This window comes from Ambystoma mexicanum, chromosome 9, assembly GCF_040938575.1.
Source record: "Ambystoma mexicanum isolate Mex_15411 chromosome 9, UKY_AmexF1_1, whole genome shotgun sequence".
NCBI lineage: Eukaryota > Metazoa > Chordata > Amphibia > Caudata > Ambystomatidae > Ambystoma > Ambystoma mexicanum.
This window is the reverse complement of record NC_090931.1, coordinates 576319476-576346373: the sequence shown is the minus strand read 5'-3', so window position 1 is coordinate 576346373 and position 26898 is coordinate 576319476. Positions and strand designations below refer to the sequence as shown.

At 43.7% G+C, this 26898-nt stretch overlaps 1 protein-coding gene across 1 annotated transcript in view; it reads left to right on the top strand.

The window, feature by feature from the left end:
- The window catches only part of LOC138488297 (multidrug and toxin extrusion protein 2-like), a 624530-nt gene that overhangs the window by 302272 nt on the left and 295360 nt on the right, over positions 1 to 26898 (top strand). The gene's annotated exons all lie outside the window — the stretch shown is intronic.

Sequence of the window (26898 nt, the reverse complement as noted above, 5' to 3'; positions counted from 1 at the left end):
GCCGGCAAAGCAGAAGGGAAGCAGTGAGGCCGCCAGAGAGGAACGCCGAGGACCGGTGAGTGCAGGGAAATGACACTCCAAGCACTCCTAGGCGCTCTGCATAAGTAACAAAGTGTTGTATAAATCAAATTGAATAACAAACTGAATGGAAACTTGAAGTGAATCTAAATTATGCATAATGAATACCGAACTGCATGAAAACTTTGAGGGCAAAGCTATTAGTTGATGAAAGTTAAAAATTGTGAACACCAAGAGACATTGTGAAACAAATCAAGAGGGAACACTATAAGTGAACTGTTGATGCAATCCAGAAGTAGGGTCAAGTTGACCTGGAGTTCTGTTGAACATTCAGAGATTGAAATAAGTACAAGTTGCTACGTTGAAGTCTTGGGGAAGGGGAACCCTGTGACTTGATGAGCTGCAAATGTCTTGAGGACAGAGCCTTAAGACCCTTTTCTTTTCAACTACGTTACCTTGAACTTGGGGAAGGCAACCCTGAGGATTGTGTGGACCTATATTCCATTGAACTTGGGAAAGGTAATCTCAAGTTTTTGAGGTACTGTTTTGAATTTCGGAAAGGTAATCTCGAAGACTTTTGTGGAACTTTCTTGAGCTTGAGGACGGGAAGCTGAGAAGGAAGCTAAGAGCTGGAAGAAATTCAGAACTTTGTTTTGATCACAATTTCTTTGATTATTGACATTCCTACACATTGTTTAGCTTTAGTTGGGAGTGCAAGGATAGGTTTGGACACAGACAGTTGAACTCTTTGACTCAGACTTTCCTGAATTTCGTTCAGGTAGGGAAATCCCACCTTAGTATAGTGCAAGTTAGGCCTTCAACCATCCTGACATTTGATATGATTTTGAACTTTGAATCTGTTGTCTGTGTCTTGCTTCATGATGCCTTCACAGTGGGCAAACGGGGCACAGGCCCTGGCCCCCCACACTTGGGGGTTCCCACCTGCTTACCAATTTGGGTGGTGGGTTACACTGCTTGGGGAGGGGGTCAGCACTTCATGCTGTGTGGCCAAGTCACGAGGCCAGACAATATTTTGTGTTCTTTCTTTCTCTCTTTTACATCATTTAGACACTGAAAAGAATATACGCTTTGTTCGTGCATGCCTCCAGGCACATTTGACACAAAAAAACAAGCATTGGCAATGCCAACAGTTTGAGCTTTTGTGTATGCATAGGAAAGCACTTGCCAAGCACTGCCTAGTGATATTAGCTGGCTATTGATGATGGTATGTGCAAAATAGTGCAAGTGCATGGAAGCACTTCACTTGTGTATAAGCGCTTTGTAAATAAACAATTACAATTACCTGGGCATTGAATAGCAGCACCTGGCAAATGCCTAATACTTATACACAAGCCAAAGCTGTTGGCTTTGCCAATTCTGGTTTTTAACAGGACTTCAGTGAAGTGCATGCATAGTTCTTATAAAAATCGATTGCCACAAGGCAGACCTGGTTGACATTTTTATTACAACAGTAGTGTGTTTACAACTCAAATTAAATCATTAATTCTCAGAAGACTGCTTCGAAAAAACACTGGTAGGCACTTTGAGAGCATCGTTTGATGATAAGGCTTGATTAAAGTAGGCTGGAAGAGTTCCCATGAGGAGGTGTTTTAGGTGCGGAGTGGCAGGAAATGAGAGAGAATGGTCATAGGGATTAGTATGGCCATGGGCAGTCAATGGGTCGGCATATAGCCAAAAAACACCTTCAAACTTTGTATCCCTCCTCAGATGCCATTTCTCCCTGTCTGTACTCTAGTGTGATAGTTTTGGCTTATAGGTGTCGCTGGTACCTAATAGCTCAAACCAGAGGCGTTGCTAGGGGGGAGCTATGGAGGCTATAGTCTTTTGGTTTTAGCCCCGGGTAGAATCTCAGGAGCTACAACCAAAAGGCTAGCTAGCCCCCAGTCCTGACAATTCCGACATTAACCTAGCCCCGGGTCTTTTCCAGACCTAGCAACACCCCTGGCCCAAACTAATGAGATGACTAATTGCGGCCCCTGAACTGCGCAGCACCCACCACATGGCAACCAGTTTGCTGATTGGACACGTGCTGCTCATTGCTGGAGCTAGATTGGGAATGACAGCCAAAAACTAAGAAGATATAAAAACAAGCACTGGCAATGCCAACCGTTTGGACTTTTTTGTAGGCATAGGAAAGACCCTTGCCAGGCATTGCTTGATTAAAGCGAGCTAAAAGTATTTTGGATGGGGAGGGGCAGGAACTGGGTGGGAATGTTTATATAGATTAGCATGACCATTGGTAGTCAATTGTGGGCCAATAACCAAACCACACCTGCAAGCTTTGTGTCCCTCCTCATATGCCATTTCTCCCTATCTGTACTCTAATGCAATAGTGTGGGCGTATAGGTGGCGATAAAGTGTCACCTAATGTCCCTAACTAAAAAAAGGTAATGATTAGTGACATGCCATTTCTCCCTATCTGTAATCTGATCCAATAGATGCGGCTTATAGATGGCGATAAAGTGCCACCTAATAGCCCTAACCAAAAAACAGTAATAATCATTGACATGGAGATGCTCATGTTGATTGACATGCCATGTCTCCATGTCTCCCTATTTGTACTGTAATGCAATAGTTTCAGCTTATAGGTGGCGATAAAGCACCACCTAATAGCCAAAACAAAAAACCAGTAATGATGATTGACATGAAGGTGCGTGTGTTGATTGCCATGCCATTTCTCCCAATCTGTACTCTATTGCAATAGTTTCAGCTTATAGGTGGCGATAAAGCGCCACCTAATAACCCTAACTAAAAAACAGTAATGACAATTGACATGGATGCGCTCATGTTGTCAGATGGCTCCAACCCTCCTTGCCGTGATCCTGCAATTTGTCACTGATCTCTCTGCTTTCTCTAACTGCTGGGTGTGGTCGTGGGTGTGAAGGGGAGAGAGCGCAGCTGCCCGAGCCTCAGAGCCAAGCAGCACAATGGCCTACACTTAGAGAGGCAGCAGGCCGAGACTTCTATCGTGATTTCTGCCTGCATTGGAACTGATGCTTCCCCTCTTCCTGTGCGGGTGGCACACTCCAGCAGCTTACCTGAGGTGGCAGCTCTGACTCTGCCCTACCTTGGGGCATGGTGTAATAGGTGACCACTACTTTTACTGTTTGTCTGCCTCCCATGATCAGCACTTTCACTTTGCTGCCTACAGCCTGCCTGCCACAGAACGACAGCCAGCAAGGAGCCTGAGGAGCTCTTCCTCGAGTCGCTCCTCCTCGAGGCTTGAGGCGAGGGGGATGAATGGTTATCAAATTACAGAAGTTATGTACATTCATCATCCATGAAGGCCGTCAAAAGTGGGGTGATAGTCAGCAGGGAAAACTGGCCAGGACCTCACAGGGTAAGGTTGCCTCGTGGGGTGGGAGTTCCTCATGTGTTGTGCTGTAGGTTATTGTTTGCATAGCACTTCTGGCATCTGCAGCCAAGTCCCAGTGACAACGAATTGGATATGTGGCCTAGTGTCCTCATTGCTGAGCTTAGTACGCAGACACTTGGATTTAAATCCTAGCTTCAGTACCGGATCAGCACAGTGTCATTCTGAACCAATCTCTGCATTTCCCCAGGTCTAGAAATTGAATTATGTGGAATGTGATGTGAAACTGTAGCTGCCAGCTGCTGTGGTGCTGTGTGCGCTAATATCATCCCATTACATCTAGGATTCTCTAATTCGGGCTCCGCAGCCCCAAGGCAAGATTGCTTTGCATGCAGTAGTGCATGCTTGAGGGATCCCTGCCGCCATCTTAAATATCTTATATCCAGCTCGATAAGGGAGACGGGCAGTAACAGTTCAGCTTTTATATTACGTTGAATTTGTAATAACCTGCTCAGAGTACAAAAAATAAACACATAGTTAAAGGAAATGCTAATGGGTGCCGAGCTCGGTAACCTGCAGGACATTGTTTCTGACCCCCATCAGGGCCAACTCAGCCTTTCATCCTTTCAGAGGTGGATACAATGAGTGCCCTTTAGCTGAGCATTGAAACCCCTGATTACTTAAGCACCAGGTTAGTTTTAAGTGTCCAAAATAACTCGACACATACATAAAAAAAAATGCTTGTCTGAGGACAAAATGTAGTCATATTGGGAGAGGGAGTCTGAGGAGGGCATTGGCAAGTCCTCACTGTAGTGGAAAGTATTTCTGGTGTGGGAGTGCCCCCCACCCGCCCAAGCCCTTGATTCTGCAGAGCACACAGTGAGGAGGCTTCCCCCATCCACAGGGTCCATAAATAAGTGTATGGTTTTAGAAAGCAGGGATGTATAGCCCGAGACGGCAACCATTCTGAGAGCAACTAAGTAAAGTTTTCACACAGCATGCTGTAAGAGCTAAATCATGTCTTTTGGTATCATTAGGAGTCTGCCGGTCTAGGAACAGTGGTGCTGGTGGCAATGTACCGGCATCCTTTCCGGATTGGCAGACTACAACACTGCCTTCCTGGGCCTGTGCGCCTGGCAGATCGGACCTGCCGGGCACAACACCCCCGGAAAGCAGAGTTGTCATGGAAGCACCTGCAGCATTACCAATGGTGCTGGTGCGTGCAAGTCCCCATTACTCTGGAGTCCTATGGGACTCTATGGGAATGGGAACTAACATTTTCCGCTGCCTGGTATCCCGGGCTGCCAGAACTTGTAAGGTCCCGGTGGCACTGTGATATCAGGCGGCGAAAACAGTGTTTCAGTCCGGCGGCAACCCACCGGTAGCACCAGCGGGTTACTGCCAGACTTGGAATGAGGCCCTTTGTCTTCTAATTTTTTGTATAGCACCTTGTACCGCACATAGGCCAGGAACCTGCTATCTCAGTCAGATACCGGGCCACTTCTAAGCCATGGCACGTTTGATTCACAGTTACTATTGACCAGGTTAACCTCCCTGGAGCCTATGTCTCTGAGAGAAGACAAAAACAGGTGACAGATAGGCTGCATCCCCAACAGGAATGTAATAGTAATGGAAACTATTTTCACCCAAAGCACAATAAATGTTTCAATGTGTGAAAGCTTTCACCAAGAATGTTTTCTCTACAAATTATGTGTGTGTTGAACTGTTGTAGGCAGAGCGGTACACATTAAAACAAACAGACATAGGTTGCAATCTCACCTTAGTCCCTGATGCTCAATGTTGGCAATCATTTTGAAAAACATTCCAGCTGTCCTTATTTACCTGTGATGGATTTTTTTCCATTTATTTATTTATTTATTTCTACTGCATCGGCCGCCACATGTACAAGAAAAAAACTTTAAACATGTATGCTACAGGACAACACACAACATAAGAATACCAGGCAGGGCCTGGTTTAGTTCAGGGAATTTATCTAAACAGGTGGGTCTTGAGTTTTTTGCGGAAAATATTGTAATATGGCAAACTCTAATCTTATTAATGATGGGAGTTTATTCCATAAGGCCTCAACCTTAATGTGAAAAGCTTTCCCTAGACGATTTGTTTTCCTACATCTGGTGATTGCAAGTTGGCCCTGGGCTTCGGATCCGAGCACACGACCTGGCACATAGGCAACCAGTTTCTTCTTGAGGTATGCAGGGGCTTTCCCATGGACACACCTATGAGCTAGGGTCAGGGTCTTGAAATGGATTCTGTCCTCGATGGTTAGCCAGTGTAGTGTTCTCCTATCTTCACTAATGAGTTCAGTTTTCCTTTTTCTTTTGATAATTTTGACCAATCTGTTTTGAATTGTTTGCCATTTTGCTATGTGCCCTTTGTTTGCTCCTAATAATAGTGCATTTCCGCCGTCCAACCTGGACAAGATGGTTGCTCTTGCGACTGTAGAGCAGTTTTACTCACTTAAGTAGGGGTGTATTCTGTGTAAGAGTCTCATGTAGTAGGAGCAGTTTTTATTCACTTGCATAACTTGAGCCTCTGGGCTCAGAGTTGCTTCCATATGCATTCCCAGGGTTTTGACTTTATTTGGTACTCATTGATGTTGAAAGACTCGTATTAATGGTTCAGTTTGGCCCTGGCTGTGTTGGTTCTGTAGATCATCAATTCTGTCTTCTTGGCATTAAGACATAGCCAATTGTTAGTCATCCAAATTTAAATTTTTCCATGTTGGCACTGTCCTGGGAGTAGTTACCGCTTAGTTTGATGACCAACTGGGTATCATCGGTGTAGTTGGTGAAAAATACCCCGCTTTTCTCCAGGATCATACAAAGGAACCTGATATACAGGTTGAAAAGAAGTGGCGATAAGCTAGCTCACTGCGGCACACCACAGCTGATATTCTCCTAAAAAGAGAAACTGTCCCCACAGTGAACGCTTGATTTCCTGTCCGAAAGAAATGAGGAGAGCTCTTTGGAACAGTTTGCTCCCTTTTCCAGAGCAAGTCTGAGTTGGTTGTGATCCAGAAGGTCAAAAGCTGCACTAAGATCTAGTAAGATCAATAGCCAAGCTTTCCCATTCTCCACTATGCTCAGCATGTGGGATTGAAGGTCGAGCATTGCCGTTTCGGTACTGTGTGCCGCCCGGAACCCTGACTGTTGGCTATGTAGGATCTTGTTAGCTTCGACAAATGCCTGTAGTTGGTTTTTGGCAATCTTATCTAGTACCTTAAGTATGAAATTACAATTGGTGATTGTTCTTAAATTACCGAGATCCCTTTGGTCTGGTTCTGTTTTGCTAAGGGGTGATAGTGACCTTTTTGATGTCAGTCGGTACATGGACATCCCGAAAGGAAGCATTCACCATCTTGGTGAGTAAGGGGCCAAAGATGCTTGCATTCTCCAATATCAGTTTTGGCGGAATTATGTTTTTAGCACATGGGGTTGGTTTCATGGATTTTAGAGTTTTTATCATTTCTTCAGTCGTAATTTCATGGAATTTAAACGTTCCTGGTTGAAATACGGACTCAGCTTCATTTGCTGACTGAGCCTGGCTCAGTGTGATTTTTGGAGCCTCTCTTAATGAAGTCCTAGTTTTTCAGATTTTTTCTGTGAACACTTTTTGTACCTTATCACAGTCGTCCCTTGTCGGTGAGAAAAGGAAGCGGGGGGAGTCAGCGCTCTGGGCTTTTCTATTGCTTTAAGGATTTCGAATAGTTTGCTAGATGAACTTTCTGCTGACTTTATTTGTTCATTGAAGTAATTCCTCTTAGTGTCACAGATGCATTTTCTGTAGATCATTTCACTTTCTTTCCAGCTGTCCTTCTTTACCTGTGATAGATTTTTTTGACATTTCTCCTCTCTCCCTTTTTTCTCTTTTAAGCTCAACAAGTGCAATGTAGAACCATTTCTGGTGGTTTTTATTGGGTCTTATTAATCTGTTTTGTAGGGTGGCCTTTAGGTCCACTAATTGCTTTGCCTGCAATTTAAAGTCAGCAATCAATTTATCGCAAGAGTTATCTTCCTTAGTTTCTTTTAGTATTTTCTCTATACATTGTTCCATGTGTTGCGGTTCAATCTTTTTGTAATTTCTACTGCTGACTTTTTTTTTGGTTCATTTCCAATATTGTTCTTGGTAGGCATATTTAATGCAATCAAGATTGTAAGCAGGAAATGGTCCGACCATATGCAACTTTTGGTATCAAATCCATTGATCTCAAGATTATTGGTGATTATCCAGTCCAATTGGTTACCATTTTTCATGGTTGGGTCAGTATTCTTGACCTTAAAGTCGATGTTATTTAAGGTCTTTTCCAAATGGATTGCCTCTTTGTCTTTTATATTTCCTCTATTGACATTCCCTAAAACCAGTGTGGCAGTGTTTTTGCCTTTCAATGAGTTTAGTTGTTGGGTGATGTCGTCGTTGAAATCTGAGCCGAGTGATGGAGGTCTATATATTATGGTTGTTAATACTGATGTTTGCTGTGGGAGGGTGCTTAAGATGCAACATTTCACAGTCAGTACTTGTGGTTGAAGATAATGAAAATGATGTAATGATAATTATGTGTTATTTATACAGCGCCTTAATCCAAAGCGCTTTACAGAGCACATATTTACATACAATATCACCCAAACCAAAATTGGAACTCATTTATCGACCTCGGAAGGATGAAAGGCTGAGTTGGCTTTGCAGGGATTCAAACCTGCGACCTGCAGATCACGCTCAGGTTGCAGCAGCGAGCGCTCAACCCGCTGAGCTATCTTACTGATGTTACAGATGGAAACATTTGAATGATGTCTCTAACTATCATGGCCACTCCTCCACTGTTTCCGATTCCCGGTCTTTGTGGTATAGAACATAGCCTTGTGGGACTGCTATGGAGCATGTGGACCAAATTGGTTCCTGTAACCATGTCTCCGTTATACATGCCACGTCAACTTCTTCCCTAATATTTAAATCATGCACATCTTGAGCATGTTTATTGAGGGATCTAGTGTTGAGCAATCAGAACTTCAATTGCCTGGGTTTGTTGGCACAGTCAGTATGTAGGTTAGTAAATACATTAATTGTTGTGACCCTAGCCATTTTCTGGCTCTGGTTGTGTTTTTTGTGAACATGTGCTTGTTCCTGCATATGTGTATGGTGTACCGTGTCTGTTTTGTGTCTAACTCCTTCCAAAACCCTTTGTGCAGCCATTTCCACCATTCCATGCGAACATGATGTAATAGGTTAAATTCATGCAGCCTTGCATGTTTATTCTTCATTCTTACCTCTGTATTTCGACTGAGTGTGAGAAGGCCAAGGTCAGTGGCCTTGTGTACACCGTGTACGGCGGGACCGGTGCAAGATCTGCTTGGCTTTCGAAGCGCCCGCGCTGAAGCGCCTGATGTTCCGTAAAGGATGTGCCATGTAGTTCTAGGACTTGTCGTCCTCATTTGTGGGAAGTCACCAGCAACAAAGATCAAATGCAATTGCATTCAGCCACAATTTCAGTTTCAAACACTTTCTGTGTCAACCGATGCTTGTTAATGCAGACTGCCGTCTAAACTAATTAGAATGGAAGCGTTCTGCTGATGTTCAGAATGCTACGAGTTTCTTCCTCAGTTGTGAGTAATTCTGAAAACAGCCAAAGAAGTTACCATAACACGCACTGAGAGACACATGCTGCTTTATAAATCACAGCGCGTGTGTGTATAGGTGGTGTTAAAGCACGGTATTAAGAGTGGGTTTTACAAGTGCTTACACACACACACAGTTATCACAGTTATGCGGTTATACAATCCAATCAACTCCCTTAAACAAAATCCCTCGGTATTTGCAATTCTGTCTTGCGTGAACCTAGCATTAGCGGAGCTGATAGACCTAGCGCGTTGCCAGGGAAACCACACACACACACACACAAAAAGCCCTGTAGAGGTGCAATGGAGGGGCAGTCTTAAGTAGGGCTGGCGGGGCCGGCGCAAGACTGGCTTGGCTTTCAAAGTGCCAGTGCTGAAGCGCCTGATGTTTCGTATAGTACGTGCTGTGGAGTTCTGGGACTTGTAGTCCTCAGTTGTGGTAAGTCACCAGCAGCAAAGATCAAATGCAATCGCTTACCTCTGCGAGTATGTGCTTTGCAGCATGCCTGTTACAGTTCATCTTTGGTGCAGGGCTGGCATCCACACCCTAACAGTTTGTAATGTCGATCAGTGCCTAGCTAAGGTGATGGCTGACAACAAAAGGAGAGTAATAATAGGCAGGACAAGTGTGATCTATGTGTCTGCATACACTGAGATGTTGCACTGTGGGAAGGGCCTCCAGATGGCTCCTGTCAAAGAAGTTGTTGCATTTTTTTAAAGACTTAAACACCTCACGATAATGCATAGTGTGCTGATGAGGTATTGCAACCAAGTTCAGATCAGATCAGATCAACTGAACCTTTAAATGCCCAGTTTGAGCATTCACTACATCACAACCTTTGCAGTAATTCCGTCTTTCTTTAGGGAATATAAAAAATGCTATAATCAAAGTTGAAATGAATATTGGTAAGTTGTATTTCTACCATAGTGAAGAAGATCGCTCAGTGAGGTAAGCACATGTTGTAGAGATATGTGTTCATACACAGTGTTTCATATTTGTGCATATACATGCTGTTGATAAGAGCACTTATTGTGCTACTAAACAACATACATACAATAAAAAGAACGAGTTATGTAAACTAAAAAACATCTTTATGGTACTGGTCTTGTCTTTCCTCACACCAATATTTTTTATAGCAAGAACAGCATTGCAAGATAAATGATAGCTGCTAAATTTATCTGTCTTCAACCGTCTACTGGTTCATGCAAAATGTGCAATGGGAGTTGATACTAGCATGTGTCAAAGCCCCTTATAATTGCCCTCTTCATCTTTTCTTTACTTTACTTTAATTTGTGCTTTCTTTAAGACGTATCTTCCATATTACAGGTCCCCTTGATCAATGTCCTGTTTTTTTAAAAATCAATTCCTTAGCATGCCCTATGTCACATTTTAGAATGTACACAGTGTGAAGAATTGCCATCTGGGGAGGGTGCAAATCCATGGCGTTTTAAAAAAATGTTGTGAATACATAAATAATACATAAAATGATGCAGGAAGTTACATCTCCAAAAGTGTAACCTGCCGACCAGATTCGCCTTTTTATCAGCTCAATGCAAAAACATAATGTACTTGGGCCCTGCTGCATCAGTAACCTGATCCGAAGCGCATGCTCATGGCATGTAGCAGATTCAAAGGTCACAAGATGCCCACTTGACAGCCGCAGCAAAAGCCAAGTTTCTTCCATGCAGGGGCAGCATGTAAGACATCCTACATATAAACTATGATGATCATGACTAACCCATGCTGGTGGCAGGGTAAACTCTTAACTAAAGCTATGCCTAAGATTAGGCACAGTGCATGGTACTACTTATGATCATGGTCAATGTATCCCAATTGATACTGCACATGCGTCAGCTCCTGTGAGTCAGCTGTGCCTTGAAAGGTGATGTGGATTCTGGTCAGCTGGGTGGAGACTGCTAAATGGCAAGACAGGAACCTGGAGGACTGGCCTCTTCTTTGATCTATTTGTGAGTGCAGTTAATGCTCTCAACCAGAGGCATCTGTCCCGGGCCCATGCAACAAAGGAGCACACCCATTCAAAAGGAGTAGCCTTGTGAGGTCAGAGGCAGCTGTCCTGGGCCCGGCCGTCAAAGGAGCACCCCTATTCAAAAGGAGTAGCCTCACACCAGGGTGCTGCATCTCTAATGGCCTTTGTTCCTAGTGGGAAGGGAATAGGGGAATGATTAGAGAAGGCAGGAGCCGCTGGTCAATTGAAGGAGACTTGCACCATCTTGTTTCTCTCTGTCTCTCTTTTTCCTGTCCCCTCCACTTCCTCCGGTGCAAAGCACTGTGGGTGTGACATCGGAATGGCAAAGTTCGCTGTGTTCAAGAACAGGGATGGGCTCGTTAAGTCAGGCTAGCTTTAGTCCAATCAGCTGGTGACATTTGCGTTTAAAAGAAGGGGTTCTCCCACCCCTACTTTAGATTCTCTCAGATCCTCTCGGATCCTGTCAAGACACGAAGATTCACCTGAGAAGAACTCACTGGATTTCCTTTGGGAAAGTTGTGCTTTCCAGAGCTCTCAGCCTGAGGTGAAGACGGAGTCGTACAAGGCGGAAAGAAGGTCTCTTCCCCTACCCACTCCCAGGGCACATCTGGAGTGACCTTTGCTGCCGACCAGGACCTACCATTCTGCGCAGGCCCTGAATGGAACCATCCTGTCCTGGAGTTCCCATAAGCAGGCTTAACAGCAGCTGGAGGGCCAGACCAGCTGAAGTTCTCTGTTCTACTGAACCAGTCACTCCTTGTTTATTGCACTGTTAATGTGATGGATGGCGCCAGCGCTGGCTTTCGTGCTCCATCACCAAGTCAAACTATTGCTTGCACTTCAACCCAGCTTGAAGCTGCATTGTGCCCTAGCCAAGCCCGTCACCTGCTAGCACTGAATCGACTGCTTGACGCCGGGGCCCAAACCGAATCACTGCTGAGTCACACACCGACTCTGACCAGGGGTTACAACCATGGCTCAGCCCAGCTAGCCCTTGAACGCCCACCTCATCGACCTGCAAATCGACGCCCCCGAAGTTACCACTTCAACAAACATTGCTCGCCGACTCAAACCGCTAGAGCGTCACTCATTAACCCCTTCCAGCGGCTAAAACCTGACTCGGCTTGGCTCAACTGTGAAGCAGTCCTGGGACCACTCGGACCTGCGTCATTGAGAGCACCCCATCTGCTGCACAGAGTGACCACATTCGCCCCACTCGGCGCCCACCAAGAACTGGATCCAGGTACTGTTGTCCCTGAACTTCACCCTGAGTCCAATTGGGCCCTATAGACGGGTTAGGTTTCGATCGCGCTTGTTTTCAACATAGACACATCCTTTTTGTGGCTAGTAATTCTCCTACTACCCCTAGAACCATGTTCAGGGGGCTAGTTTCTTCATATCATCTTCTCAGTTCTTCCTTCGGGGGAGAGGATTTGTACAGTATTGTCTATTTGTTCTATTACCAGTGGTGTGTTTAGTGAAAGTATGCATATTTTTAAAGAACATTGATTGGACATTCCCTTTACTTTGGACTGCAATCCTGAGTTGTTTGGGTCAGTACTGGTTCACCTTAACACCCCTCTTAAGAGCAAAGCCTTACCTCAGCCTATGTTACCACAAAAGGCAAAGGAGATATATCTCTTAGCTGTCCCTGTTTTACCTTTATGATTGAAGCTAAATGTAGTACTTTAGCTCTGTTAAGCATGGAGTCTCGAATGGTTAAAGAGATAGAATTTTATGACATAATTCATGATTTTGCAGTATCTAAATCTAGATGGAAATACATAGTTTAATCGTGGCAGTGTTTCAGGCACATCAGCATTGTGCAGTAGAAAGCATATACTCACTGGGTGCTTCTCATCTCATTACTTGCATTTATTTGTCTGCTGTTTGAGCATTAACTGAAATGCTAAGTGATGTTTGATATTTGTGATACCTTTTTGTTTTCTCTGCTGTCTGGTCATGTCATGTTTTTCCAAGGGACACATTCATACAGAAAAAAATGGTTAGGTTATCATTTGATTATAAAAATACTTGCTTAAAAATAACATTCCTTTATTTTCTTTCAAAATGTATACATTATTCGAAAAACAAAGCGAACATGTGTTTAAAATAGCACCCTCTTGGAGTAACAGGTCACAGAGATGTGTAATGTTTATATTTTTTTTAAACTAGATGTTTGTGAGGGATCAGAAATGCGAGGGGGCCATCTTTTGGATGATTTCTCAAAATATGCCATTTTATTAAAGTATAAAATAAACGTCTCACTATCCCTACCCAGATGAGAATTTCCCTGCCTATCAAAAGCTAAAGGAAAATAAAGGATATCTGGCACACACACTTATGCATAAAATACACACGAATATATATGGCAATTCACAACAACATTAACAACTGAATTTAGAATGCATTCACAGTTTTTCTTTATAACCTGAGTGTACTTCCCTTCCCCAGGTTTCAGGTTAAATTCAGTTCCAAGGTTCAACAAAAAGAAACAAGGACATCTGGGTTTGCAACAAAGTTCCAACACAGTTCTTGGCTCCTTCACCTTGGCAAAAGAAAGTTCTGTTAAATCAAACATAACAAATCCTCTTCTTTAAAGGAAAATGGCAACTTCATCAAATAGCATCAATGGTATTCTTGGTCAAAGGGCTTTGCCACACTTTATAAATGTCAAATAAAATATTACGCCTTGTTGGATCCAAAGCAGCACAACCTCTGTCAAAGATTAAAGAAACATAGCTTCTTGCCAAGGAATAAAGAAACACAGCTTCTTCTAAGCTCTCTTCTTTATAACACCATAAATCACAATTTACAACTTTGTCAGGATAACTTCTTAGCGCCTCTAATTCCACCAGGTTTATTCTCACCCCAGTTCACTTCTAAAAAGATTCACCATGCGGGTCTTATTCACCTGCCCAATATTGTTCCATATTCAACAATGCTTCTGAAGTCTTAAATCTACTGACAACCAAATGTTTGGCCACAGCTTCAGCAGTTTGTAACTTTAAACACCTTTTCAGAAAAGACAATGCAACTTTGCTACATTGCTGCAGTTGAGACGACAATCTCAACTGCAGCATCAACCTGATGTTTGTCACATCCTGCATATGGTCCGATCACCATAAAATAACCTTCACAGTGAAAGCCTCTCCTCCTAATCTTAAACCCAGTATTGCACCCTCCATCCAAACCCTTAATACGAAGGATATTATGAAGGAGAAACTACCACCGCTAATTCTTCCCCTTCTCAACAATGCCGCTGTATCCTGCTCTGATCCGACAGCATTCATTGATATCTACAACCAAACGATCCAAAAAGCATTTAATTCTATAACTCCTCTAAAACTGCAGAAACCGAAACCACGTGCCCACCTTAACTCGTGGTTCACACCACAGCTGAGGGACTTACGTAAAGCAAAAAGAAATGCAGAATCTCACTGGAAAAGTTATCAAACAGACGGCAACAAAAGTATACTAATCGCTGCCTCTACCAACCACAAGGAAGCGATACTCACAGCAAAAAAAGACGACTACAATAAACGCATCCTGCAGGCACAATCTAATATCAAAGAGCTCTTCAAGATTCTAAAAGAACTTGAATGTCTCATAACCCCCATTAAGTGCACCACAGACACTCTATGGTGCACTAATATCCAAATGGCACTTCGACAAAATAACCACAGTGAAGACTAAAATCGATAACAAAAAATGTAGTCTGCTTACAGACCCACCCTTCACCACACCCAATCTCAACCACCCCGCTCCCATCCATCCTGGGAAACCATTCAGCTTCTCCCCTTTGTCTATTTGGGAAGTGGAAAACATCCTTAAAAAACTCAAACACACCAACTGTCAAGGCGACTCTTGTCCTGCGACGGTCATCATGGAAGCTGCCCATGATCTAGCCCCATTTATCACCACCGTCATCACCTCCTCATTCAAATCAGGTACTGTCCCAGATAATCTCAAAGATGCCTGGGACATCGCTCTCATCAAAAACCTACCGTTGACCCAAGCAACCCCTCAAACTACAGGCCCATTACCACAGTGCCATTTCTCCTAAAAATGTTAGACCAAGCAGCTTACTTAAAAATCCAGGACTACCTCGAATCTAACAAACTACTCGGCCTCCGACAATCAGGCTTCCGCCCCAGACACGGAACAGAGACCGCCCTCATCGACCTCAAAACACAAATTGAGGATTTAAAAGACAAGGGTAAGCTAGCCTTACTACTCATACTGGACCGCTCCGCGGCATTCGACCTGGTTAACCATCGAATTCTCTGCCATCACCTAAAAACTGCTGCCCACTTCTCAGACGAAGCCACCTCATGGATCAGTTCCTTCTTGGTACGCAGAACCATGCGGGTATTCTCCCCGTCTGTATCTGCCGATCCATCACCAATAACATGTGGTGTCCTGCAAGGATTTTGCGTTTCACCCACATTGTATAATGTATTCACAAAACTACTATTCGCTATTCTCGACTATCTGGGTGTCACCTACACTAACTACGTGGATGACACCCAGATACACATCCCCATCACTGGAGACCATGAAACTGATTCTAAAGCTCTTAACAACGTCTACTCAGTCATTCAGGCCTGGATGGCACATCACGGACAATGCTTAAACAATGATAATACTGAGCTACTTATCCTAGGCTCCCAACTTAATCTCAACAAACTGGACACCGTCTTTAAAACCTTTAGCATTGACGGGAATATCATTAAGGTCTCTAATGATACCAAAACCCTTGGCTTCCATCTGGACTCGACCCTCTCACTGACGAGACAAGTAAATGCGGTGGTCTCAGCATCTGCATACACATGCAAACTGCTAACAGCCTGCAGATCGTTCCTCACCGCATCGAACTGCATAATCCTTGCAAGAACACTCATCATGACTAAAGTTGACTACTGTAATGCCCTTTACCTGGGGACCAGTCTTAAAAACATCAACAAGCTACAAGTAACTCAGAGTAACGGCATCAGAGCAGCCCTTAAAGTAATGGTTCGGTCAACATTTTTTATTGCCCCTACGGGTCGGCCATGTGTTTTTAAGCCTAAGTCGCTCGTTTTTAGAAAAATTTCCAATGGGCCTTACCCGAGTTTTCGTCCATTAAACGCACGCGAAAACAGGCACCAGGGAGCTGCCACTTTGTGATAATCCTATCATTTCCCCCATCGCCCTGGCTGACCTGCTTTTGCGGCACTAAACCATATCCCCCGCCCCTGAGCCTGTCATCAGCAGATGCATACCGCCCATTTCACAACGCCAAAGCACGTCTCGTGTCAACATTCGCTGCGCTTCAGCTAATGACGTGTCGCCATGGAAATGGCAGGATGCCTCTTTCCTCATTAAGTATAAACAGACCGTTTCACAACACACAGCAGCAGATTTCCGATTCCACTCCTCTCTCTGTGCTACTTTGAGTATTCTGTGACTCGTTTCTGTGCTCTGGTCAGCTACCTTCGTTGCTTGTAGCCCGTGTGAACAGATACCAGTACCACCGCTATCAATTATTTTAGTTTGTGTAACACACAATGGATACAGTAATGCCCTACATGTACGAGCCCGAGTATACCGAGGAGGAACTACTGGAAAGGGAAACACGCGAAAACGATGGGTCTTCGGACGGCAGTTGGGAGGACGATTCAACAGCTGAAGAGCCTGGACCTAGTCGCATGGACGGTGTTTCCACCTGGTGCACATGCAATCGGTGCGAGCTAATGCCAACCGAGGACGAGAACTGCTGCTGTGAAAACTCGGGATGCGTGGCCTACATTTCGGAAGGCGAGCCACGACCGCAATGCATCACCGAGCTGCCAGACTTCAGGGCAGCCTGCCTCACACGGTCCGTGTTGAGGATAATGATGGTGCTTATGCACGAACTTCGCGCAACTGTTCGTCCTCGTAATCCGAGTAACGAGTAAGTATACTCTGCTTGTGATGCCACTCCTATTTCATGGTTTTCTACTATATCCAAAATAACACATACATATCATTGTAACGGATGAAAGTCGTTCAATAGTGTGCAGTGTCTATATAGCATTTGTCCGAGCAGAATGCCATTAGTTACAAGAATTGTCATTGACAACAAACGTTTATTAAACTTATCTTGGTCATTTAAAAACAGTTTGTTTCATTCCTTTTCACAGGTGGTACAGGCTGGTGGCCTATCGTTCCTTTACATGGTGGCTTCACGGGAGGCTTGGACACCGCGTTCGAAGAGTGATACCCGCCTGTGCCGTTCGTGCCATAAGAGAAACGTTCCCGAGTGACAGCGGTCAGTACAGGGGATTTTCTCTCGCTGTGCTGCAACCTGAACTGTACAATGTGTAAAGTTTTGTATTTTTGTGTCATCAAAATAAGCTACAAAATAAAACACCACATATATTTTAACAACGGTTTTTTCGATTTTTTAAATCAATCAAGTGTGTCTCCATTCAAGGATGGACGTCAGACACCTGTGCTCGGAATGGGTGAAGTTCAGGTCGCTGTGAAGCGGGGTGGTCACTATCTAAGCTAACATAATATATTATCAATAATGCATGCACTAAATAACACTTGTTCAAAGTCTTTCAGTCGGTTATGTCTCACATATATCAATACTATCAATTAACATTGGATTATACAGGCCTTAGGTCAAGGGTCTTGACCACTATAATACACTGTTTGAAGTGTGGGTCTGTGCTCACAAGAATCTCCGATATGTGGCATTTGTTATTGATAGGCAACGATATACTGCAGTAGGGGTCTTATGTTAGTTGAGGATCTGCTAGGTGGGCATCATGGCGTGGTCAGTGGTCTGGCACATGAAGAGAATACCTTGCAGGGACACAGGGTCAGAATGGCAGTAACTTTCCACTGGCGCGGGTGCGTGGGCAAGGACACGTTTGTGGAGATAAACGAGCCATATGCTTGGTTCAGGCCGGTTCACATGCAGGACCGTGATCTCAGAGAGTAATGTGTTACATTTATTAGCTGTTGCAAATACCTCTGGAGTTTTCCAGTCAGAGTGGGAACGAGGCTGTGGGCCATGTGCTCTGCGCGCTGTACTATCGCAGTGAGACCTGGTCACCAAAATGGAGTGGAAAGGGGGTGCAAAAATGGATGCCCCGTGTCCTGCTCAGTGTTCCCATCTACGCGAATGTCATGCAAAGTTAACAACACATAAGGGCAAGGGGCGAACCCACTACTGGAGGCACTTGGTACGAGTTTCTACTGAGAAGTAAAGGATGAGAGGGGCCTGATGGCCCCTCGCTCCCACACACTGGCCTGCACGCCAAAAGGTGGTTCGCACCCGGGGATGAGCGCTGGCATGGGGGGCTGTGACGGGCGCAAACGGCTACGGTGCCAAACAGCATGTACACTTCAAAAGGTATCCCACGCCCAGGGGCCATCGCTCACATGGCCTCCTCAGACCCCGTGTCTCCAGGCAGGCCTCCCCTGAGGCAGGCCGCCCCCCTGCAATCCACATAAGTGTGTCTCCATTCAGCAGTCTTCCTGTGCCTTATCTGCACGCCCCAGGTCCATCCATCCCACCCCCTCTATCAAAAGCGGTTCGCACCCGGGGATGAGTGCTGGCATGGGGGGCTGTGACGGGCGCAAACGGCCAAGGTGCCAAACAGCATGTACACTTCAAAAGGTATCCCACTGGCCTCCTCAGACCCTGTGTCTCCAGGCAGGCCTCCCCTGAGGCAGGCCGCCCCCCGGCAATAAACATAATACCACGACATACACACGTCATTCATTCACAAACACACCCCTGTTTCTAATACTTTTTAAACCACTTGATATGTCTCATGAGAACATCTTTGTGCTTTGCAAGTCAACTCCTGAACCTTCTACCTGAGAAGCACTGCGATCTATGCTAATCTGCTCGTCGCCGTGCTATCTGTGACCGCTTCGATCAAACTCGTCAGTGTGCTACCTGTGGCCATCTACCTGTTCTCCTGCAACATACTGCTCGGCCTGCTGAATCCAACTGTTTGTTGGTCAAGGTAAGGCCATGTATCCTAGTCATATTTCAGTCATTTTTACACTTCAATCTATTTGCTATTACAGTACCCAATAGAGCTATGGTCATTGGTCTCATTGCTATTGACTTGAGTTTCAATTGTTATGCTATCAATAGATCTATTTATTTTCATCTGTGTCAATTGTCATCGAATTGCATCCTTCGGGGGTCCAGTCTATAATGTAAGCATGGTTCCTTTTCGTGCAAGACAGAAAATCCAAGGGACGAGTCACATGTTCAGAGTTTAGTCACATAATTTAAAATATTTCTGTAATTTATGCAAATACTAAGCCGCACATGATGAACTGGTATAGTTCCGGCGACCAAAACAAACCTTGCATTGAGCATGGTATGGTTCATTTACTTTTTATGACATTTTTATTCATCAAGGTTTTATAATAATCTTGATATTTACTTTTCAGAATTTTCAACAATGCCTGCCTGTTCGATTAGCGGTTGCCCTTCGAAGACCCATGCTAAATCTGAAGGCACTACAATGCATGTATTCCCGAAAACTGTTGATCGAATAAGAGAATGGGTCAGACATTGCGGATATCCACTGGATGAGCTGGAAAGTAGAGTCCAATAAGTCTTTGAGGACAAGAGGGGTGATCGATACCGCATCTGCAGCCGGCACTTTCCCTCGAACATGTACACCACATCTTGGGTAACAAAGAAGAATAAACGGCGATCGACACGAAAATTGCTCGCAAACGCTATTCCCACTCTATTCGTCCACAATCCGCCACTGGTGAGTCAAGTGTCCGTTTTTAGCTTTAGGCCTTGCGGTAGTGTGTAGGTAGCCGAATGGATTCATTGATATTTTAGGTGTTGTTTCCAATTTGTAATACTTTCGACATTGATATGAGTGTATAGCTTTTTGAATAATGACATTTATCAATATATTATTTTTAGATTTCATAACCCACAAACGAAATCTATATATGGGCACAGGCAACTGTGCTATATTGCGCATTACTCAAGTATTCTGTCTCCTTACATGGCAATTTTAAATATTGGCATTTCATTATCAAACAATAATTTACCTTTACAACTTCTTGACTATCCCTTGAATCTGAAGCAAGAACATTCTACTTCCGTCACGTGCTCGCAGTTATCAACCACTTCTAGCGCGTATCAGGTAATCATACTTGGCTATTCCGCTACAGACTTGTTTTATGCATGTCAAGTAATAGTTTCTATGTATCGTGTGATTATTTTACTAATTGTTTGGTTAGTGCTTTCCAATTGATATACACCTTAGTTGTCGTCCCCTGGTGTTTGTTTTCAGTTATAGTGTTATCCATACTAATGCAAGTACTGTCTTTCAGGGAGATGCTGAAGCGTCCACCACATTAACGACAGCCCTAGATGTTCTTCAGCAGCCCGAGGTATGGATACTGACAGCCCAACTGACCGTGATCAACAGGACTGGAACACTTGTCGTTTGATTGTTCGACACCATGTTTCATTTGTGGTTAGCCGTTGATATGTACCTGTGCGGTCGACCCCAAGCGTGTGTTGTGTTTTCAATATTGTAATCCTTACTAATGCAAATACTATGTTTCAGGCAGTTGTTGAATCGTCAACCCACGCACTTGATGCGGAGCCTGACATTCAAGTAATTCAAGTGGAAGCGGGACCATGCAGATACGAATCAGCGCAACAGCTTTCGGAAGTGCGCACCACATTCACAACAGCCCTAGATATTCTTCAGCAGCATGAGGTATGGATACTGACAGCTCCATCGAGCGTGATCATATAATGTGATTCCATTTGCTATACTTTCTTCCCTATTAACGCAAGTACTGTGTTTCAGGGAGATGATGGAGCTTCCACTACAATCACAAGCCCATTCAGATGATGCAGATGTAAAGAAATCGGAGAAATAAGTTGATTAAATCTGATCATTTTAAAATATTCCTTGATTCTTTTAGACAATGCAACATTTGTGATTATCTCGTTATATGTACCTGTGCCGTCGACCCCAAGTGTGTGCTATGTTTACGATATTGAAAACCATACTAACGCAAGTACTGTGTTTCAGGGAGTTGCTGATGCCTCCTCTTCAATACAATCATTTGTGGCAGTCCATGTAGAGCCAGAGGTATGGATACTGACAGCTCCATCGAACTAGGTCATCAGAGCTCGAATACTTGTCGTTTGATTGTTCCACACAATGTTCAAATTGTGTTTGGCTATTGAGATGTACATGTGTGTTCGTCCTCACGTGCGTTTTATGCTAACAATATTTTGATACACAGTAATGAAAATACTATGTTTCAGGGAGTCGATGGAGCCTCATTCCGTGCTGTCTATGCGGATACAGAAAATATAGTCGTTGCAGCGCAAGAGGAAGGGGAGACATGCGGATACGTATCGGAGCAACAGCATGCAGATGTTGAAAATCGAGTCAAAAAAGTTTCAAAGAAAAGAAACACAAATAAGGTTAGTAACAGACAGTTCATAACTTTAGAAATGTTTTGTGCTGGGGACTATTTTATGTTTTTTTCCAGTCAATTGTACTATACTTTATCTTGTGTTTAAACTGAACATCCCTTTTCCAATCTGTCCTCTAGTTACCCGTGGGTCTACGAACTATACATACACGGACAGTGAAGTGAATGAGAGATGTTGCTTGCCACACCATTTACACTATATGGAGGAACTATTAATTCATATGCGGCATGTTGAGACTCGGGATGCTCATGTCCAATGGCCAGAACACGAAATGAATGTGTCCGGAGAATCCAGTAAAGTTGTATTGGACCATTGTTACAGTACGACCGTACCGCCGCAACAACATGATACTGGATGTATTGAAGATAGCTCTGACGTAGTCGCAGATCAATTCACACAATCTACACCCGCCAAAAAATTGCCACCAAAAAAGCTGTCGACATTGTTGTGTTCTCCCATCAATGTTGAGGTAGCAGATGTTGAAATGACAGAGAATGAACCAGCAGCAGCATTCACCGACTCATCAGAACTTGATAGCAGCGATATTTCTTTCAAATGTGGTAATATGTCCTCAACATCACAGGCCGAAACAACTTTGACGCAGGATGACAGTCTAATGAAAGAGGGCAAATACATAGTATTCGACAGTTGTTTGATGGATATTATAAGTATGCTGAAATGTGGGCATTCCGTCAGAGGGAAAGTATGTGGGAAGCCATTGATTCATGTGTCTCGTCAAAAACAAGGCAGTAACGTCACAATACATGCCGCCTGTAGATTACATCATACGTTCTCATGGTCTGCACAACCGATGCTGGGGAAACTGCCAGCAGGCAATCTACTGTGTGCAGCTGCATCACTTTTTAGTGGCTCCAGTTTTAGAAAGTTAAGAGTCTTTCTTTCAGTTTGTGGGACTCCATTTCATTTAAAAAACGCAGTACTACAAATACCAACATGATTATCTGTTTCCAGCCATTAGTGATGCTTGGAAAATTGAACAATTGTCTCTAGCAAGTACATTCGAAGGCAAACGATTCAGGCTAGCTGGCGATGGACCGTGCGACAGCCCTGGATTTTCTGCCAAGTACTGCACCTACCACTTTCAGGACATGGATAGTAAGAAAATTGTGAGTTCGGTGGTCGTGCAGGTAACACAATGTACATCCTCAGTGGCCATGGAGAAACTAGGATTTATAAAATCAGTGGAATATCTACAATCGAGGGGAATGCACATCGACCTCATAGCCACGGACAGACACGTTTCAATTGCCAAGACAATGAGAGAGCAGTTGCCACATATTAAACATCAATTTGACGTATGGCATCTTGCTAAATCAATCAATAAGAAAATCTCGACTGCAGGGGAAAAAAAAGGTTTGGAAAGTATTTCAGAGTGGTCCCAGTCTATCAGCAACCATCTTTGGTGGAGCTCCAAAACTTGTGAAGGGTCAGTAGAAATACTACTTGAAAAATGGCGGTCACTGATGCACCACTGTACCAACGTGCACCGCTGGTCAGAAAACCTACATTTCCACTAATGTGAACATGGCCCTTTATCCCCAGTGGAGGCACGGAAGAATAAGTGGTTGAATCCATCTTCACCGACACACAAAGCCATTGAGAAGATTGTTTTCGATAAAACTCTATCAAGAGATTTGAGGGGACTGACAGAATTCTGTCACACAGGAGGTTTTGAGGTGTTCCACAATATGTGCCTAAAGTACAGGCCAAAGCGCTTGCATTTCAGCATACAGGGCATGAGACATAGGACTCTACTTGCCGTCTTGGCCCATAACGAGAATCTCGGCCGTGAACAATCTAGGACTAAGGGTAATGTAAGGATGCCTCGCTACACTAAGGCCTTTTCAAAAAGAAGTAAGCAATGGGTGATCAAACCAGTCTATGAGGAAATGGAGTTCGGTTTTGTCAAAAGCCTTATTGTTACTGTATTAGAGAAGCACAGATATGGAATTGTGAACGTTTCTGTGCAGAGCACTGATCCATTGCCACTGTGCCATGTCCACCCAAAGGAGAGCTGGTTGTGAAGTACAAATCCCGGTTTAAATAATTGTAATACGATTGTCTTTTTGTAAATAAATGTTATTGTACAGTGTGCATACAAAGCACGCTAACCCTAACCTTCACCATCCTGGGTGCCGAACTACCTGGGTGTCATCTTTGAATTCTCTCTCTATTCACCTCATATTGTTGACCTTGTCTATATGTGTATGTATATATTTTTGTTGATGTAACTAATTTTCGCAATCTCTTATAAATGCTGGGCACTGTTAACCGAGGGGAGGCTTGTGTATTGCAAATAATAAAACAAACAATAAATCTCACTTTCAACTCAACTCCTCGGGTACTTTATACTTTCCCTGACCTTCCCCAAAAAATTAAAAGTCTCAATAGTTATGGTTCTTTGGGGCTTCAAAGCTCGCAGACAACGAGGACAAAATTGGGAACCTTAGAACGCGCCAAGCGCGCCGTTGCAGATGGGAGAGAAGCCAGTTCGCATTTGCACATTGAGGCGCACTACATAGATGGATTAGAAATTTCAAGTTCTCACAGATGGCTTTACTACGGGATGTTGCAAAGAAAGAATGTATGCTCATTTCTAGTGAAGGTCAGCGGCTTTGATTTTCAGCTCGCACCCTGAAGAGGCCCACAACTCCCACTGGCAGTATAAGGTTCTATTGTTTTTTGACCTTGAGAGACAGGGACCATGCAGAAAGAACTTCATTTGAAGGAGGTCTTGGGGTGTGCAATAACGTAAGCTACGATAAAGCAGAAAATTCTTAAACTAGACCGAGTTTCATGTTAGTTCAGTATACAAAAAATCGTTGTCAAGAACACAGTGGGATTTACAGACTGCATTACGCAGAGACACAATGGAAATTGCAAATATAATGTAAGTAACTCTTTAGACGCTTTTATACCGGAATGAAGAATTAATGAATGGATGCATGAATAAATGAATGAATGAAGAGCTTTGAAAACGTTTGTGGGATCGTCCTTGTAGCGGGCACATGGGCATGCAGGTCCACATTCCCCACGCATGTAGACAAAAAGTCGTTTCTCATTGTGTACTAACCTCCATTTATTTTGTTAGTTTTCGCATTGATTTTAGAGCCGAACATACTCCATTGCACTATCCTTGAAAGCAAATAGTTTCAGCTCGGCCGTAATAAATAAAATGAATAATATTAATAAAGATCGGCTGGCGAGACTAATTATAAATTTTATGTTTTCAAAACAGGTATATACTTCCTTTTTGCCACTGCCACCAGTTTCAGACATCGACAGACGGTTTCTTCAGCCGCCAGCTGCAGCTTAATCGGTTTCTTCAGCCGCCAGCTGCAGCTTAATGTAAACAACTGCACCATTCTGATGATCTTATGGGACGATTATGGGACGATCGCCAAGGGCCCATATGCCCTTACGCGGTACTAGCGGCTAGAAGCAACATATCAACCTTTACGCTGGCCTAGTGCCTACTTGATGGAACAGCCTTGCGGTTCAGTGTGCGACAAAAGTGCTTCTTTGAACGAAAACCAACACCCTGTGTACCATAAAGGAACAGCGCGTGACTCACGATAAAATTTTACGGATTTGCGGATAGAGATAAAAGAAAATAAATGACTTTCGGAGTTCATATGGCAATTGCTGAATATTCTATAAACATTTAATGTCAAATAAATGTACTTTACCAAATTTACTGTGTTGCTGTTTGATTTTAAAGTACAGTTTCATATTCCGAATTGTGGCACACTGTGTTGTGAGCTGATCTGTGTTGGTTTCCGGGTTCTGTGTGAAGTCGCGTAGAAGACGACTGGGCGCGTTTGCCTACGCAGCACAGTAACGTCACGGAGAGAGGCGGGGAATATGAATGTTTTGATAATGTCAGGCTCAGGGGCGGGGGATATGATTTAGTGCCGCAAAAGCAGGTCAGCCAGGGCGATGGGGGAAATGATAGGATTATCACAAAATGGCAGCTCCCTGGTGCCTGTTTTCGCGTGCATTTAATGGGACGAAAACTCGGGTACGGTCCATAGGAAATTTTTCTAAAATCGAGTGACTTAGGCTTAAAAACACATGGCCGACCCGTAGGGGCAATAACATTTTTTGACCAAACCATTCCTTTAATATTCCCAGAAAATCCCACATCTCCGATACAAGACAGAGTCTTCACTGGCTCCCAGTTCCATCCAGAATCTCACTCAAAACTCTCGCACTTACTCATAAGTCATAAGCCAACCTAGCACCTGATTACCTGGCCAACCTGGCCTTACAGCACACACTGCCACTTGACCACTTAGATCTGCACAAGCCCATTCGCTCACCATTCCTCGATTTAAACTACAGAAAGCTGGGGGGTCCTGCTTCCCAGACCTTGCTTCAAAACTATGGAACACACTCCCAAACACACTCAGAACTGAACTCCCTTACCTTGCCTTTAAGAACAGAGCCAAACTATGGCTCACTGAGCAGGATTTAGCTTCCTCCACTGCCTAATGTAAAGTTACCTTAAATCCCTGTAAATACTAGTAAATACTTCTGCAAATGGGGAATGTAATAATCTCTTCTTTTTTGTAAATACTGCACTTTCTCATTTTTTCTCTCTAAACAGTACAGACAAATTGTCTGTATAATATATGTATGTAATCTATGTACCACTATGCACGCCAATTCCGTATTATGATCTGTGATGTATCTGCAACTGTATAAGAAATGCGCCCAGATGCCTCCGGGCCTGGTGCGCAATATAAATAAAATAAATACAAAATACAAATACAAATGCTCACATTGGTGCTCCTTCAGGTAGGCAAGGCACCCTTCCTCTGAACATTCACCTTTCAGAAAGGCAGCCTCTTTGCCACTCTTGTCTTTCAGCAACATTAATATTCACCACAGCTTCTGCAGTTTGCAACTTTGTGACTTTGAACAACTTTTCAGAAAAGACAAGATTCACTTTAGTGCCCCACGACACTTCCAAGTAGGATCATGTGGTTGGAGCTTAGTGGAACTGTGGATCTCTGCGCTGGCCTACGTACAGTGTTTTGTCCATATATTGTGGATATAAGTCTGGTTGATGTTATGTCTACAGCTGCCTCTATGTAGGTTCCAAAGGACAGAGCTCTTTCAGTCCCAGATCTGGGAATGTATGGTTTCTTCGGGGGAACCTTGTTGTACGATGGCGCTAGACCAGGTTTTCACCTGTTTTTATAAGGAGTACTTTGATTCATTCTTCAATAATAGTTGACACTATTTTGGGCTTTCAGAAAAGAGTGTCTTTATTATGCCAAATGGTCAATTGTACTTTTTAGTTAGAAATCTTTGTCACTTGTGTGACATACATCATGGTGTACAATTTGTTCTGACTAAGGTCACATGCTGCTTGCTTATGGTTTCAGTGCCGACACGTTTTTCAACAAAAGGTTT